Below are 17,944 nucleotides of genomic sequence, written 5' to 3' on the forward strand. Positions count from 1 at the left end.
TAACCAGACACCCCAAGTAAATAGTGCTCCCCAAAATATTAATGCTGAACAAGTTGAACCCCGAAGACAACCACATCAAAATAGGAACAATAGCTATGATTCTGAGGGATCCCAAGGATCCAGGAATCAATACCCTGGGATATCAAAAAATCGGTCCATGGGTAAAGATAGCTTGTCCATTCAAGTGGGGCAACTCAGTACGCAAGTTAGTCAATTATGTACACTATTTACTAATATGAGTCAAGTTTTGAAGGCTCAGAACCCTAATAATCCTTTTTTATGGGTACAGCCAGTGGTCAGCAGTGGGCCACAGGCACAGTCATAAATACTGCAGTATTACCTGAGAGAGGGGGGAGAGATATACCAAATGGAATAAAAAATGTCAATAATTGCACTAATCATATTCTCTCCCAACAGACCGGAAACGGACGATTTAGCTGTGATGACGAGCAACCTCAGCCTGGAAGCTCTAACAAATCTCTTCCTTTGCAGCATTCTCTTAACCTTATTTCCACAGATGCAGTACACAGGAACCCAGTCGACCCTATTATAGAGGGGACCGGTAAGAATGAAAGTTCTTCTGCATCAGGTAAAGTAGCAGATTCAGGTAACTTGTGGCGAAGCCCACAGATGTGTAATCATGCCAATTGTATGTGTGAAATGGTAGAAACTGCAGGGAGATATTATGTATTAGCTGAGCTCCAGGATTCAGTCTCCAACCCTATCATGGGATTAATTGATACGGGATCTCGGGCAACTATTTTATCCCACAGGTACTACACACAAATGAGCTAAAACCCCACAAACCTAAGATAAAAGAATTTGATGGTTCTCTAATAGGTGTTGGGGGTGACTCTCTCAAAGTATACGGTACGGCATGGTTCAAACTAAGGCTGGAGAACAGGGTAATAAGACACCCTGTCATTATAGTGGATCTGCCAACTGATCGTTTAATTATTGGTAGTGATCTCCTGAAGCGATTAAGCACGATAATTGATTGCATAAATAATTTAATTTGGTCACAAGTAAAAAGGCCTATTAATTATGAGCGATCCGGTATATACATAACTGTCACGTGGTGGAAGAGAAGCCAGATGCTGTGGAGATTCATTTCAGGAATGACTCTATACCTGAAATCACTATCCTACAAATAGATGATCAGACTCCTTTAAGTGGCTCTGATGGTAATACTTAAAATTTCGCCTGGAAAGATAAAAAATATTTCCTTAGATGGTGATGTATTAACCATATCTCTCCACAAAGGGGACCCTAAATCCCATAAAGGGGGAGGCCACACTCAATACCTCGCAGGAATTGAGAGAGTTAAGGATGATCTATTTATCCCTTTGCAAGTGCATGACCTTGATAAAACCAAATATGCTAAACTGAACTTAAAACAGGAAGCTATCTACATAAGCGAAGGCTTATTGGAGCAAATAACTGAACCTAAAATGATTAAATATATTTCTCCCCAAGATCTCTGGGCCCAGGACCTAGATGACAGGTGTGAAAGTTATAACATCACAGCTAAATGTTTATTAACTATCTCCATAGGTAATAAATCAGCAAAGCACCTGTTTTAAGTTTTAAATACTCCCCATAATCAAATATACTTTGGCGATAATCTCTTACATAGATATGCCATAAAAATAGATTTGATTAACCTTTGCCTCTGGAGCAGGTTAAAAGGGGACCCTGAAGAGGCGGAGCTTAGCCAGGAAAGCGGATGGCTCGATCACACTAAAACAGTGCCTAATGTCTCCAAGTTGCCACAAGCTACGGCTAAACATCAGAGGAGCCAGATGTGAGCACAATCACAGCTTAGCGAAACCAGCTTCAAAGCAACTCACTGGTTAGCTCTATCTTTCAAACAACTAATTCTGAAACCCAAGAACCTAGCATCCCAGAACACCACATTGCTCCTGACACATTGTCATCACCGGATTACATAATCCAATTTAAGCAAGATATTGCTAAACTCCCATCTAAGGATGAATTTGAGTCACTCAAATCTCTTATTACCAGAGAACTGACTACCCTACGAAAGGACATGTCTGAAATGGGGGAAAGAATAGTGGAAATAGAAGAAACACAAGACACTACTACTGAAGCGGTCGGTTCATTATATTACCAAACTAACACACATGAATCAAAATTAGAAGCCTTGCAAGAAAAAATTGAAGACTTAGAGAATAGGGGAAGAAGGAGCAATTTACGCATAAGAGGAATCCTGGAGTCAATAAAACCCGCCGACATGTCGGATTACCTGCAAGGCCTCTTTAAGCAGTTAACTGGAAACCAACAAGCTCCACCGATACAAAATTGAAAGAGCTCACAGATCTCTCCAACCTCCACCACCTCCTAATGCTCCCCCCAGAGACACTACCCTTAAATTCCTCAGATTCACTGATAGAGAAGCTATATGGCTGAAGGCCAGATCCTCCCATGCAATATCTTATTTGGACCATGACTTGCAAATATACCCGGATTTATGCCAAAGCACCATCCAGAAACGAAGAGAAGCCCGCTTCATTACATCAGTACTTCAAGATAAACACATTAAGTACCGCTGGGGATATCCTTTCAGCTGAATCGTACCCCATGACGGAAAAACTCTCATTTATAAAGGCATCCAAGATCTGGACAAGCTTTCTAAAGGGTTGGGAATCCCTCTGAAACAACCAGGCCCTCCATCTTCCTCTTCAGATGGTTCCCAGGCCACAAGTTTCCATACACAACTGTCCAGCCTACAGAAAACAGCCTGGAGCAAGGTTCAATCACTTAAAAAGAGAAAAGAAAAAGTGAACATTTCTCCCTCTTCATCTAGAGACTGATTCTGGCTAAGGACAATGTACACCTTTCCTAATTGGTGAGATCTAACCATTATACTAAAATGACTGTTGTGCTTATATCCTTACAATGTTTGCAATAAATGACATGTTTTTTCTCCTAAACCTATTAGATTACTGCTCATTGCTTAACCAATACTTTACCTGTTGTAATAGGTTATAATGAAGCTTATGTTAACTTGCTACCTTTACTTTGACCCCGTTAGGGTCCAAACAGCTATTTTTGAAGGTTTACACTTATAGCTCTCCACATAATTGTTAACACTGTTACTTTTATATATTATCTGCATCCTAACTGTTGTAGGACCTCCGATTGAAATGAAAGTAATTTCAATCTTTCCTATGGACTTTTACCATCCCCTACCCCAGTTATTTATCCCAACAGTTACTTTTTTACTGTCATGATTCATATTATTATGCTAATACAATCTATGTTTTCAGGTGAATATTGCACATGCTTCCTATCCCACACTTATAAGATAGTAGTTACATGCTATATAGGTCTAGGACTCGGTCAAACCCTGTTTCCACACTTTTTGAATAATATATCCCCTTTACACACAAAACACCCTGGATAAGTCCACCCACACTAACAGAAGGTTATCCTTCCTAACAATCAACGCCAAGGGTTTAAACAATCCGCACAAACGGAACGTAGCAATCAGGGACATTAAAAACAAAGGAGGTGACCTAATCTTTTTAGAGGAATCCCATTTCCTAAAGGGCCAAGAACCGAAAACCTTCTTTTATAAATTTGGTCCTTCATACTACTCCTCTAACAATGTTAAAACCAACAGAGTTGGAATTCTAATTAAAAAAGGAATACCTTTCCAATTGTTTGACTCATATAAAGATGTCGAAGGTAGATACCTATTTCTAGTGGGAAAACTATATAATACGATAACTACTTTGGTTAGTGCTTATGCCCCGAATACGGGTCAAGATAAATTTATATCCTCCCTATCCAGAAAATTTTTAGAGATTGTCAAGGGCATGCTAATCATGGGCGGTGACCTCAATGTCTCATTTGATCCCTACTGGGATAATTCGAATCACACCTCATCCACACCACATAGAACTATCTCAGTTATAAAGCAACGTCTGAGAGATTTAGCTGTCCATGATGTGTGGAGAGTTCATCACCCTGAGATGGATGACTTCACCTTCTTCTCCCACCCACACTCGCGCTATTCCCGTATAGACTACATATTAACTGATGTCACCACTCTATCACTATCCACACAATCACTTTATTATCCCCTCATCCTGGTCAGATCATTCCATAGTTCTATGTACAATAGCCTGGCCTTCAGCTTCCCCTTCAACCTACATTTGGAAACTCAATGATGAACTCTTGGATCTCCCAAAATACAAAAAGCCATAAAAGAATACTCTGATTTCAATGTTAGTTCAGTTCCTTCATTTCAGAACATTTGGGAAGCACATAAAGGAACAATACGAGGAGAACTCATTAGCATACAATCCCACTTCAAAAAACAGCAGAGACAACTCCTACATGACTCCCTATATAAATTAACCGACCTAGAAACCCAACTTAAAAAACCCCCTCAGATACACAGTTAATTAAAGAACTGCAGACCATAAAACAGACAACAGCCCATCTCATAGATAAAGAGTGTAAAAAAACTAGCTTTTAAACTCAAACAATCCTACTACGAAGGAGATAATAAATACAGTAAGCTCTTCGCTCGCAAATTGAAACGTAATTCCAACGGTGCTTACATTCTTACGATAAAATCAGCAAACATATTATAATACCTCAGCCATCGCTGAATCTTTTCGCACTTATTATGAGCAATTATACAACCTAGCCACTAAATCCACGAACTCTCATCTACACAACACAGATGATCCCTTATATTATATTAATATATTAATATTATTATTATTAATATAAATTTTCCCGTTATAACAGAGGACCAACAAGCCTTTTTCAAAAGCCCTATTACTCTTCTAGAGGTTCGAAAAACTATAAAAGACCTCCCCACCGGTAAAGCCCGGGTCCAGACAACTATACAACTTATTACTATAAAAAACACATTGACCTCCTGGCCCCACATCTCCTAACCCTTTTTAACTCAATAACACCTGACAATCCTTTCTCCACACAGACATTGGAAGCATACATTTCCATCATACCGAAACCTGGTAAAAGCCCCAAATTAGTAGAAAACTATAGACCAATCTCCCTCTTAATTACAGATCTTAAGATCTACGCCAAAATACTTGCAGTATGATTAAATACTATTTTGCCGCAGTTGATTGGAAATGATCAGGTTGGATTCGTTCCTACTAGAGAAGCGAAGGACAACACGGTCAGGATCACCCAACTAATAGAATATGCCACTCATAAAAGCATCCCGCTCTGGGGCGGAGCGAGCAGCCGATCAGGATGGCCGCACTTCACTGAGGCTCCGTTATCAGGCCGGGTGTCAAAGCCTTCAATAGCCTTAAAACAAATATTTGGCTTATAATTAATGCTCAAAACTGCGATCACCATTCCGGAGTTACTCCCAAATGAAAGCTGATTGCCCTGGAAACTATCTGACTAAAGTCGGCAACTTTTAGGCTGACGGCCTACATCGCGGCACTACATTTAAGCAGAGGATCCAGTCAAAAGCGGCACCTGATATAACATCAACCTATGCAATATAAGAACAACATAAAGAAGCCACAACACCGACTTCTGTAACCGGACAAAGCAGCCGGATCTCTTCTGGAGCAGCGCAAACTACAATCGGTAAGCAGTATATGCCGATTATTTCATGCTGCGCACTTGCCTAATTATCAGGGCACACTGACCGCATCAAAGACATCCCAAAAGGGACTCCGCACTACACAGACAAATACGGAGGCCACTTTCACTGACATTAACAGATGCCTAATACAGCGTATTCCTCCTATATAAAAGTAAATAAACACAAGAAGATCACAGAGGCCCTCACTATCTGATAGCTGTCCACACACGGACCTATTACTAACAATATGTACTTTAAACATCATCACTGTCGCTACAGAGACACAAGGGGAAATGATAGCTCTCTATATTCTATAGAATAAATTGTGGCATAATAATAAGCTGAACCTCAGGCCTCCTGCCCACTAACTATATTACTGGTGTTGCTGTTTCCTGAAGATACTGTAACAGGATTTATGGGACATATTTTATTTTATTTCAACAATAAAGAGACATTAATAAAACCATCCCATATCACAGTTTGACAACAGTCCAAATAACCATCATTTTATGATTCAATAACTGCCATCTGAACTACTTTGGTTTTTCATATATTAGGCACATACCCCCATCCCTTTTCCCGCCTCACTGTGTGGTGGCGGGTCATATCCCCATTACCTTTTTCCGTAATCGCCCTGTGAGGGTAAAATCCCCCAGGGGGTATAGTGCCAACCAACACCACAAAATCCTTTTTGAATATAGGATAATCCTGTAACCACAATGTCACAAAGAAAGAACCTTTGTCAAGATAAACCGCAGAAGACTTCTCAAAATACCCAAAGCACAGTGCACACTTTCTTTAAGCACACAGAACAAAGCACCAAAAGCACTGAAGCTGAATCTTTACAGATTAACCCAGAAGAAGATCAAGAACAAGATACTGTACAATCTGAAGTGGGAAATGATCCAGCTATAAGCCAGACACATAGTGAAGACACGCCGATCACATACCAAGCAATGGCGGCCCTAATTGAACAGGTTAAATCCTGCATTAAAGATGAGTGCGCAGGCCTCAAAAGAGAAATAAGTGAACTGGGTCATAGAGTAGACACTCTTGAGGAACACGAATTTGTTGTATCACAAAAATTAGCGAGTCTATCCGCCAATAAAGCACATCAATTTCAGCATATAACTGACTTAGAAGATAAAATTGATGACTTGGAAAACCGCACTAGAAGAGGCAATCTCCGCTTCCGAGGAATTCCTGAAACAGTAATGAATCATGAGATCAGAGATTATCTACAAGCTCTATTTAATGAGGCATTGGGAGACACTACTTCAGACAACGAGGAGATTCCCCTAGACAGGGCACACCGAGCACTACGTCCAAAACCACCTGAAGATGCACCTCCAAGGGACGTTGTAGTGCATTTCCAAAACTACAGACAAAAAGAGGCAATATACAACGCAGCAAGAAAGATCCAAATGATCAATTTCCAAGGTCACAAAATTCAAATATTTCAGGACCTTTCCCAAAGAACCTTACAAAAAAGGAGAGACTTTCAAGCTCTGACATCACACTTGCGGTCATTGCACATCCCATATAGATGGGGTTTCCCCACTTCAGTCATAGTCATGAAGAATGGAAGAAAAACTGAATGTTCCTCTCTAACAGAAATAAACAGATTCTGCAACCTACTGAACATCACTCCACCTGATAACCGAAATCTCCCCTCTTCTCATACACAACAAAATAAATTAGATAACCCTAAACCTCAAAGAAGACCAGGACCAGACACCAACAACAAACAGTCCAAAAGACGACAGATCTCTCAGACCACTTCTGGCGGTGTGGACACAGACTCTCCAGGATAAGTAACTATAAATATCTGAATACTTCCTTTCTAATTATTGTTTTATTTCCTGATCAACAGCTACACTGTGGAGATCAGGATACTTTATCTCCTACCGATATGTCTGTAGACAGATAAAAATTGTCCTCTGTCGACAATGCTGAAACTATTAGCAAAGCAAAAGACATTTGATTCTGTGCTGAGATGACTTTAACTAAACTGAACACAGAATTTCACTCTATGTCTACTACTTAATATGTTTAAATGTTCTTACTCAAATTCAATGCCTTTTAGTGTTCCTATAGAGTTGATTTACGTTATGTTGATTAACATGTTTCAATGTTATTATTTTAGATTATGGCTACCTGCTCTTTTATAATGGTATCCATATCATTGTAAGTAATGTTATCAAGATCCACTCCCCCTTTAGCGTAACCTAGCTTATCAGATAGTTACACAAAGAAGGTAAATCCAGTTGCCTCTTCCCTAACAGTACTTTTTACGGCTAGAATTAATCACCGACTTGTGGATAACTAAACTCCCCAAGGTTAGAAATTGTCCCATATTATTATTACCAATTTCACATGTTATAACCTGAATAAGTGTTTATTCTATTACGTGCATGTTTCAAAGCAATAATTGACTTTTATGATGCTATTTTGTTATGACTACACTCCTGTCAACATTCCTTGTTTTAAAATTTTACCGGTCAATTATGTTACGTTTGTTTTATACCACTAACCTCATTAATGTTATATATATGTGACACACTGAATCTATCCTGCTCGTTCAATTGTTACACTATGAGTTAACACACTAACCACAATTATACATATGCCCAAATAAGTTAAGTACAATGTTATCGCAGACCAATGGATCAGACAAAACTAGATAGCCCTTCCCTTTTCTAGGATCTGATTAAATGGAATACGACTGTCATAAATGGCGCAGTTAAGAACAATACCAGACACGCTATAAGGTAATTAGATCAGGTCTCACAACTTAGCTTTAGCTAGAGACACTCCCCTTGACAACAAGCCATTACTAAGCTCAATGAAGATTTTTGATTAACCCCAACTCATAGAGACACCCGGTCTGTAACTTAAAGGTCCCACACTACACTCAACATAAAGGTCGCAATTGGATTTACTACTGTAATCTAATTGAACACTTCTGATATTACTATTGTTATACTTATTCTTACCTACACCAATCTCGCTTCCTAGAGAATACCTATCCCCTCCTCCTAAACTTACCCTACTCTTCTCTTTCAAATAATATCCCTCCCCTTCAGTATCCCTGTTGGTCCCCACTGACTATCTAAATTATCTCAGCAACTACTAAGCATTAAAGATGACTCAAATACCTCTCCCAAAAATGGATACTTTCCACATAGCTACACAAAATGTTAAAGGTTTTCTCTCAGCAGAGAAAAGATCTATCGCTTTTCACGATTTTTACAAAAAGAAGATAGATATCATACTAACTCAAGAAACTCATTTTAAGAAAAACCATGAGCCCATACTATCTAAGAGATATTACGACCAACATTTTTGTAGCTCAGGCACACATAAGAAAAATGGAGTTAGCATTTCATTTAGGCGAAATTTCCACTTTGAACTTCTACAGAAACACTCTGATAAAGACGGCAGATTCCTGATCCTAGTGGGCTTATGCTATGGTGCTCCGATAACCCTAGTTAACATTTTCGCCCCAAACAAACCAACCCCACAGTTTTACAAACCCCTTGCCAACATAATACTGGATATAGCTAAAGGCCCAATTATTGTTGGAGGAGACCTTAACTTTCCCTTAAACCCAGTGCTAGACACATCCACCGGCAGATCTTATATGCGCAATAATATCCTCAAATCCAACTGCACAGCCCTACAAACCATCAACCTTTTTGACACATGGAGAACAGTACACACAGATAAAAGAGACCACAAATTCTTCTCACACCCACAACATTCCTACTCCAGATTAGACTACATTCTATGTGATCAGACCCTCCTCTCAAACCTCATACACTCAAAGATCACTCATACCTCCTGGTCTGATCATAGTATGGTTTCTACTACATTCAATTGGTCTAATAAACCCCGAAACACATTTAACTGGAGACTCAACGACCACCTACTCACTGACCACGAGACAATAGAGGACATTAGAAAACACTCGGACTAATATTTTTCCCTAAACAAACCAGAAGATACGTCATTGGCAAATAATTGGGAGGCCTACAAGTGTTACATCCGAGGAGTTATCATTAAACATAATGCCCAACAACGTAAAAAACACACAGCCCAATACACATCTTTGACTAAAGAACTATCTATATGCGAAACTGCACTCAGAGCAGACCCCTCCTCTGCTCCTAACCTTACTAAACTGACAAATGCAAGAGAAAAACTTAATAACTTCCTTATACAGAAAGCTCATATGAGGGCAATGACCACTAAATCTAAGTTCTTTATAGAAAATAATAAAGCGGGTCGACTACTAGCCAGATCTCTCAAAAAGAGAAGAATCTCTAGCTATATTAAAATGATTAGGAATCACACAGGGGGGACCGCCCACACAAATGAAGAAATTACTAATGCATTTGTGTCCTACTATACAAGTCTATACAATATACAAGGTTCCTCAACACAAGATAAAAGAAGAAATTTAGAAACATATTTAGCCTCTGTAGACACACCGTCCATAACTGACGAAAACAAACTATTATTAGATTCCCCTATCACCCTTCGCGACATTACTTTAGTAATACAATCTTTACCAAACGGCAAATCACCAGGCCCAGATGGCCTTACGGCTAAATTTTATCAACTATTACAGAAACAGATAAGTCCCCACCTCCTATCACTCTATACTGATATAGACTGTGGAAATACTCTCCCTAGTTCCCTTCTAGAAGCAATGATTACAGTCATCCCGAAACCAGTTAAATCAAGTGACATAGTGGGTAATTATAGACCAATATCTCTAATAAACATAGATATGAAAATCTATGCCAAAATCCTAGCTAACCGAATGAGCACGATATTACCTAACATCATACACCCAGACCAGGTGGGTTTTATTAGGGGTCGAGAGGCGAAAGACAATACCATAAGATTGCTTCACTCTATACATCACGCATCCTATAATCATACACCATTAATTTTACTCTCCACAGATGCTGAGAAAGCATTTGACAGGGTGGACTGGCATTTTATGTGGTCTACACTGTCAAAATTTGGCTTCTCCGAAAAATTTATACACAGAATACAGGCCCTCTACCATAACCCAAATGCTAAAGTCAGAGTAAATAACACCATCTCACAGCCCTTCCCTATTTCCAATGGTACTCGCCAAGGATGTCCACTTTCCCCCTTGCTATTTGCCCTCACAGTTGAAATATTAGCTATACAAATTAGAAACAATAAGTATATTCAAGGTTTACAATTCGGAGACATTAATCAGAAATGCCTCTTGTTTGCAGATGATATAATTCTTACATTACAATCTCCAAATACCTCACTACCGGCTCTTATAACAACACTAGAAAAATATAAAGAAGTCTCCAACTTCTCCATTAATATGGAGAAGTCGGGACTGATGCCACTTAACTTGACACCCGAGGAAATACAGTCCATATCACTACGAACAAAATTTGCATTATCAGAAAAACTTAAATATCTAGGGTTGACAATCCCCAAAGATACCCATAAGCTATTCTCAGACAACTATACAGTCCTTCAGAATAATATTAAAAACCTATTGGAGTCATGGCATAGACAGGGACATCTATCATGGCTAGGTCGGATTAACACAGTTAAAATGATGGTAATCCCCAAATACCTATATCTGTTCCACACCCTACCTATGACTATGCCTAAAAGTTACCTTCAAACCCAACAGAAGTTGATAAATTCCTTTATCTGGTCCTATAAACGCCCGAGAATTGCTAAACATACGCTGTACCTTAGCAAAACAGACGGAGGCCTTAACGTCCCTAATCTAACAAACTATTATAAAGCCACACAGTTAACTAGAATAGTAGCCTGGAATCACTCTACACCAACAAATCTATGGATACAAATGGAGAGTCATCTATCACAGGTTAGCCATATGAGAGATTTACCATGGATCCCCAGGGACTCTAGACCCCATTTAATTCAACACAATGAATACATTAGAACAACCCTAGCTGTTTGGGACGAAACGATCACACGTATAAAAGGTATATCAACACAAATATCACCTCTAACCCCTGTCTTCCGATACCATTTATTTTTAAAACATAGCCTCCACACTCATGTTAATGATAATAAGCTTTTGCTAAATCTCCCAATATACTTAATAACCACACCTCTTGGAATCAAAGACAGAATTACACTTAACGAGGAATTGGGACCACCATTTCACAACTGGTACGCATACCTCCAAATCAGACATGCCATTAATTACAGCCCACATAAACAAGAAATACTGAGACCACTGACCGTATTTGAACAGCTATGCATCAACCCAAAAAACACGAGGGCACACTTATCTCAGATATATAAAATCCTCAGAGGTTCTTTCCCTGAGAAACGCCCAACATACCTACCAAGGTGGTCAGAAGAACTACATATAGAATTAGACACTGAGACCTGGAAACAAGGCTTTCGTTACACGCACTCCTCATCCACCTCATTAATCATGTCTGAACTAAATTATAAGATTCTAGCCAGATGGTATTTGACCCCTCAGCGCCTACAAATTATTTACCCCACGGCTTCATCCAGTTGCTTGAGAAGATGTGGAGACGAAGGTACACTTACCCACATCTGGTGGTCATGCCCAAATCTAGGTGACTTCTGGACTCAGATAGAAAGGCACATAAACAAAGTTCTAAATATGGATATAACATTATCCCCACAGATTGTTCTCCTCAACCACATACCAAAACTCACTTGACTTTATCGCAAAAAACTTTTGCTTTTAATGTTAACCTGCGCAAAGAGGTTAATACCTAGACTATGGAAAACACAAGAGAAACCTACTATAGCTCAATGGAGATCGGAGGTTAATTATGTCCTCACGCTAGAAAAGATGCATTATTGTTACCAAGGGAAACAAGATACGATACTAAACATCCAACTCATTTGGGAACAAAATGTTCTCACTGACTTATAAGCCATCCATGACATAGGAGTTAGGTGGGTTTGACCGGCAGGGATACTGTTTCCCCTTCTTCTCCTCTCCTCTAATTCACTAATCCCCCCCTTCTACCTTTTCTATCCACTATACTCACTGCTCTTTTACCTCACCTTTCAATATGAATGTTGAATTATGGTTTATCTCTTTCACTAAATATTTTGAAAAACTCAAAGAAAATTAGGTTGTTGACTATATACAATATCATTTTCTATGTAATGCTTCAAACTGATATCTCATATTATAATGATAATTATATGTTTTGTTAACTGTCAATGTACCGATTTTCAATAAAAATTATTTGAACATAAAGCATCCCGCTCTTGGTTCTGTCGACCGACGCAGAGAAAGCGTATGACCACGTTGGTTGGCAGTTCCTGAGAGCGGTACTTCAAAAAATGGGTATAGGATAGGAATTTATTAACTGAATATTTGCTATTTATTCTACCCCAACTGCTAGAGTTCATATTAACGGGTCCCTTTCAGCTCCTTTTAACATCACGAACGGCACTAGACAGGGTTGTCCCCTCGCCCCCCGCTTTTATTTGCCTGCGTAATAGAAGCCCTAGCACACAAGATCCGCAACCACCCACACATATTACACATATACAAATACAAAACTCACACCACAAGCTTATGTTATACGCTGATGTCGTCTTATTTTGTATAACGAATCCCTTAACCACTATCCCCCACATCATTAGTCAGTTAGATGATTTTGGGAAAGCGTCCAACTTTCTAATCAAAGGTAAAACAGAAATCATGAATATTAATGTCCCACTATCTGATATACACTTAATTCAACAAATTTGTCCATTCCGATGGCAACAAAATTCACTTAAATATTTGGGAATCCAATTAACTCCAACACCAGAACAGCTTTTCATACGAAATTACAAACCTGTTCTTAAGGGGATAATCAAGGACCTTTCCTCCTGGAAAAGAAAACATATCTCCTGGCTGGGGAGGATTAACATTATTAAAATGAACATTCTCCCTAGACTTCTCTATCTTTTCCAAACCTTGCCTATTCCCCTTCCCCCATATTATTTAAATACACTACAATCAAATATCCTGGACTTCATTTGGTTTAACAACAGAGCTAGAATTAGCAAAAAAATTATGCTTCTCCCAACTGGTATGGGAGGCCTAGGTGTCCCAGACTTTCATAGGTACAGACAAGCTATTTTCCTACAGCGTATTATAGATTGGTTTTCAAACCAAACCGACAAAGCCTGGGTCCAATTAGAGCACGATATAACCCAAAATCAACACCTTGGTCAACTATGTTGGTCACCAAGAGATAGAGTTAAATTTCTAAAATTCTCCTCACAAACTATATCAGAAACGTTCAAAATTTGTGTTAAGACCCTTACAGAATACCCTAATATATCATCCAAATTCTCACCCCTGACACCATTAACACATAATTACGAATTCCAACCTGGCCTTTCGATAGCCCCCAAACTTGTAGGTACCCCCCTTTGATCCTTCAAAATCCATCACCTCGGGAATGAACACTACTCCCCAAGTATAGAAGAACTAAATTCCACAGGATTTTTTGTCTTTAAGGAGTGGCTTTTCTACAGACAGTGTCACTTTTATATCACTTCTCACCCTCAATCCAACAACTTGATTAGACCAATGACACCTTTTGAATCTCTTCGTAATAAATCCACTCCAACTAGACATGCACTATCTATCACTCACTCAATGTTGTCACAGCAAGCACAGGGATCCCTTCCATATTATATTGATAGATGGAATTCAGAACTAGGCACAGATATCACTTATACGGATGCTTTACAAATTTTTGCCAACATTAAAAAAACATCAGTCTCAGGCAAATTTGTAGAACTTAACTTAAAAATCTTACAGAGATGGTACCTAACTCCTGAACGGTGTAAAAAGATATATATAAACTAAAATCGGCACATTGCTAGAGGTGTGGTTCTTTAGAATGCCACATGTCTCACGTTTGGTGGCAATGCGACAAATTAACCCCTATCTGGTCCGAAGTAGCCCAGGAGTCTAGTAAAATTCTTGGAGTATACATACCCCTCGACCCTTGTCTGTGGCTTTTTAATAAAAGTTCTGAACAAACTCCCAACCCCGTCAAAAAAACGATTCCATATATTAAGTAACAGCTTTAAAATTTTGATAGCTAGGAATTGGAAGTCAGAGGAGGTACCATCTCTCATCCAATGGCACTCAGAGTGCCATCACACAATCTCTTTAGCAGAATACTCCTATATGAGAAATACAAACATGGACCTCTATGCCCAAATGATTTTTATGTGGGAGTCATATATACAGAAATATACCTCACACTCACATATATGTAACCCAACTTAGCCCTATAATAGAAACTGTCTTATATATTCATGATGTAATGACTGAAACAGACTGGCTTGGAATGCATGCTAAACAGTATTTTTATTTTTATCCTTTGTATCCATTTTAACCGTACTTTGATTTTTCTCTCCATGACCCCTTCCCTCCACTTTATTTTGTTTAAAAATCAGATGTGTAATACTTCAAATGTTATTCATTCCACATGATTTATTTTGATGTAACTGTTTTGATTTCAATAAACTTTTGGAAAAAAAAAAAAAAAAGGTGGGACCCTGAAGTATTTTAGGGTGAAAATGCCACCCTAAATCAAACCAGCAATTGCCATATGCTGTGAATATGCAGGTGTCTAACAATGTTATAATTCCAGCTGGGGCTGATAAATTCCTCTTATCCTTACAGGTAAAGAGAGGTCAGAAATTAAAAACTTCTGAAACACTAATTTGCCTCTCCCATAGAATGCAAAATCTGGGTATAACAATGACCCATACTCCTATGGTAAATATTGGAACTATTCCAATACATGTTATTGTGCATACCATGACCCCACAGGATAACATAATTTATGCTTACCTGATAAATTCCTTTCTTCTGTAGTGTGATCAGTCCACGGGTCATCATTACTTCTGGGATATTACTCCTCCCCAACAGGAAGTGCAAGAGGATTCACCCAGCAGAGCTGCATATAGCTCCTCCCCTCTACGTCACTCCCAGTCATTCGACCAAGGACCAACGAGAAAGGAGAAGCCAAGGGTGAAGTGGTGACTGGAGTATAATTTAAAAAATATTTACCTGCCTTAAAAAACAGGGCGGGCCGTGGACTGATCACACTACAGAAGAAAGGAATTTATCAGGTAAGCATAAATTATGTTTTCTTCTATTAAGTGTGATCAGTCCACGGGTCATCATTACTTCTGGGATACCAATACCAAAGCAAAAGTACACGGATGACGGGAGGGATAGGCAGGTTCTTTATACAGAAGGAACCACTGCCTGAAGAACCTTTCTCCCAAAAATAGCCTCCGAGGAAGCAAAAGTGTCAAATTTGTAAAATTTGGAAAAAGTATGAAGCGAAGACCAAGTTGCAGCCTTGCAAATCTGTTCAACAGAGGCCTCATTCTTAAAGGCCCAAGTGGAAGCCACAGCTCTAGTAGAATGAGCTGTAATTCTTTCAGGAGGCTGCTGTCCAGCAGTCTCATAGGCTAAACGAATTATGCTACGAAGCCAGAAAGAAAGAGAGGTAGCAGAAGCCTTTTGACCTCTACTCTGACCAGAGTAAACGACAAACAGGGAAGACGTTTGTCGAAATTCCTTAGTTGCCTGTAAATAAAACTTTAGGGCACGAACTACATCCAGATTGTGCAGAAGACGTTCCTTCTTCGAAGAAGGATTTGGACACAAAGAAGGAACAACAATCTCTTGATTGATATTCCTGTTAGTGACTACCTTAGGTAAGAACCCAGGTTTAGTACGCAGAACTACCTTATCCGAATGAAAAATCAAATAAGGAGAATCACAATGTAGGGCTGATAACTCAGAGACTCTTCGAGCCGAGGAAATAGCCATTAAAAATAAAACTTTCCAGGATAACAACTTTATATCAATGGAATGAAGGGGTTCAAACGGAACGCCTTGTAAAACGTTAAGAACAAGGTTTAAACTCCATGGCGGAGCAACAGTTTTAAACACAGGCTTAATCCTGGCCAAAGCCTGACAAAAGGCCTGAACGTCTGGAACTTCTGACAGACGTTTGTGCAACAGAATGGACAGAGCTGAGATCTGTCCCTTTAATGAACTAGCAGATAGACCCTTTTCTAAACCTTCTTGTAGAAAAGACAATATCCTAGGAATCCTAACCTTACTCCAAGAGTAACCTTTGGATTCGCACCAATATAGGTATTTACGCCATATCTTATGGTAAATCCTTCTGGTAACAGGCTTCCTAGCCTGTATTAGGGTATCAATAACTGACTCAGAAAAACCACGTTTTGATAAAATCAAGCGTTCAATTTCCAAGCAGTCAGCTTCAGAGAAGTTAGATTTTGATGTTTGAAAGGACCCTGTATCAGAAGGTCCTGTTTCAGAGGTAGAGACCAAGGTGGACAGGATGACATGTCCACCAGGTCTGCACACCAAGTCCTGCGTGGCCATGCAGGTGCTATTAGAATAACTGATGCTCTCTCCTGTTTGATTCTGGCAATCAATCGAGGAAGCATCGGGAAGGGTGGAAACACGTAAGCCATCCTGAAGTCCCAAGGTGCTGTCAGGGCATCTATCAGGACTGCTCCTGGATCCCTGGATCTGGACCCGTAACGAGGAAGCTTGGCGTTCTGTCGAGACGCCATGAGATCTATCTCTGGTTTGCCCCACTGATGAAGTATTTGGGCAAAGACCTCCGGATGAAGTTCCCACTCCCACGGATGAAAAGTCTGACGACTTAAGAAATCCGCCTCCCAGTTCTCCACTCCCGGGATGTGGATTGCTGACAGGTGGCAAGAGTGAAACTCTGCCCAGCGAATTATCTTTGTTACTTCCATCATTGCTAGGGAGCTTCTTGTCCCTCCCTGATGGTTGATGTAAGCTACAGTCGTGATGTTGTCCGACTGAAACCTGATGAACCCCCGAGTTATCAACTGGGGCCAAGCCAGGAGGGCATTGAGAACTGCTCTCAATTCCAGAATGTTTATTGGTAGGAGACTCTCCTCCTGACTCCATTGTCCCTGAGCCTTCAGAGAATTCCAGACGGCACCCCAACCTAGAAGGCTGGCGTCTGTTGTTACAATTGTCCAGTCTGGCCTGCTGAATGGCATCCCCCTGGACAGATGTGGCCGAGAAAGCCACCATAGAAGAGAATTTCTGGTCTCTTGATCCAGATTCAGAGAAGGGGACAAGTCTGAGTAATCCCCATTCCACTGACTTAGCATGCACAGTTGCAGTGGTCTGAGGTGTAAGCGTGCGAAGGGTACTATGTCCATTGCCGCTACCATCAAGCTGATTACCTCCAT

Source organism: Bombina bombina, chromosome 3 (genome assembly GCF_027579735.1).
Source record: "Bombina bombina isolate aBomBom1 chromosome 3, aBomBom1.pri, whole genome shotgun sequence".
NCBI lineage: Eukaryota > Metazoa > Chordata > Amphibia > Anura > Bombinatoridae > Bombina > Bombina bombina.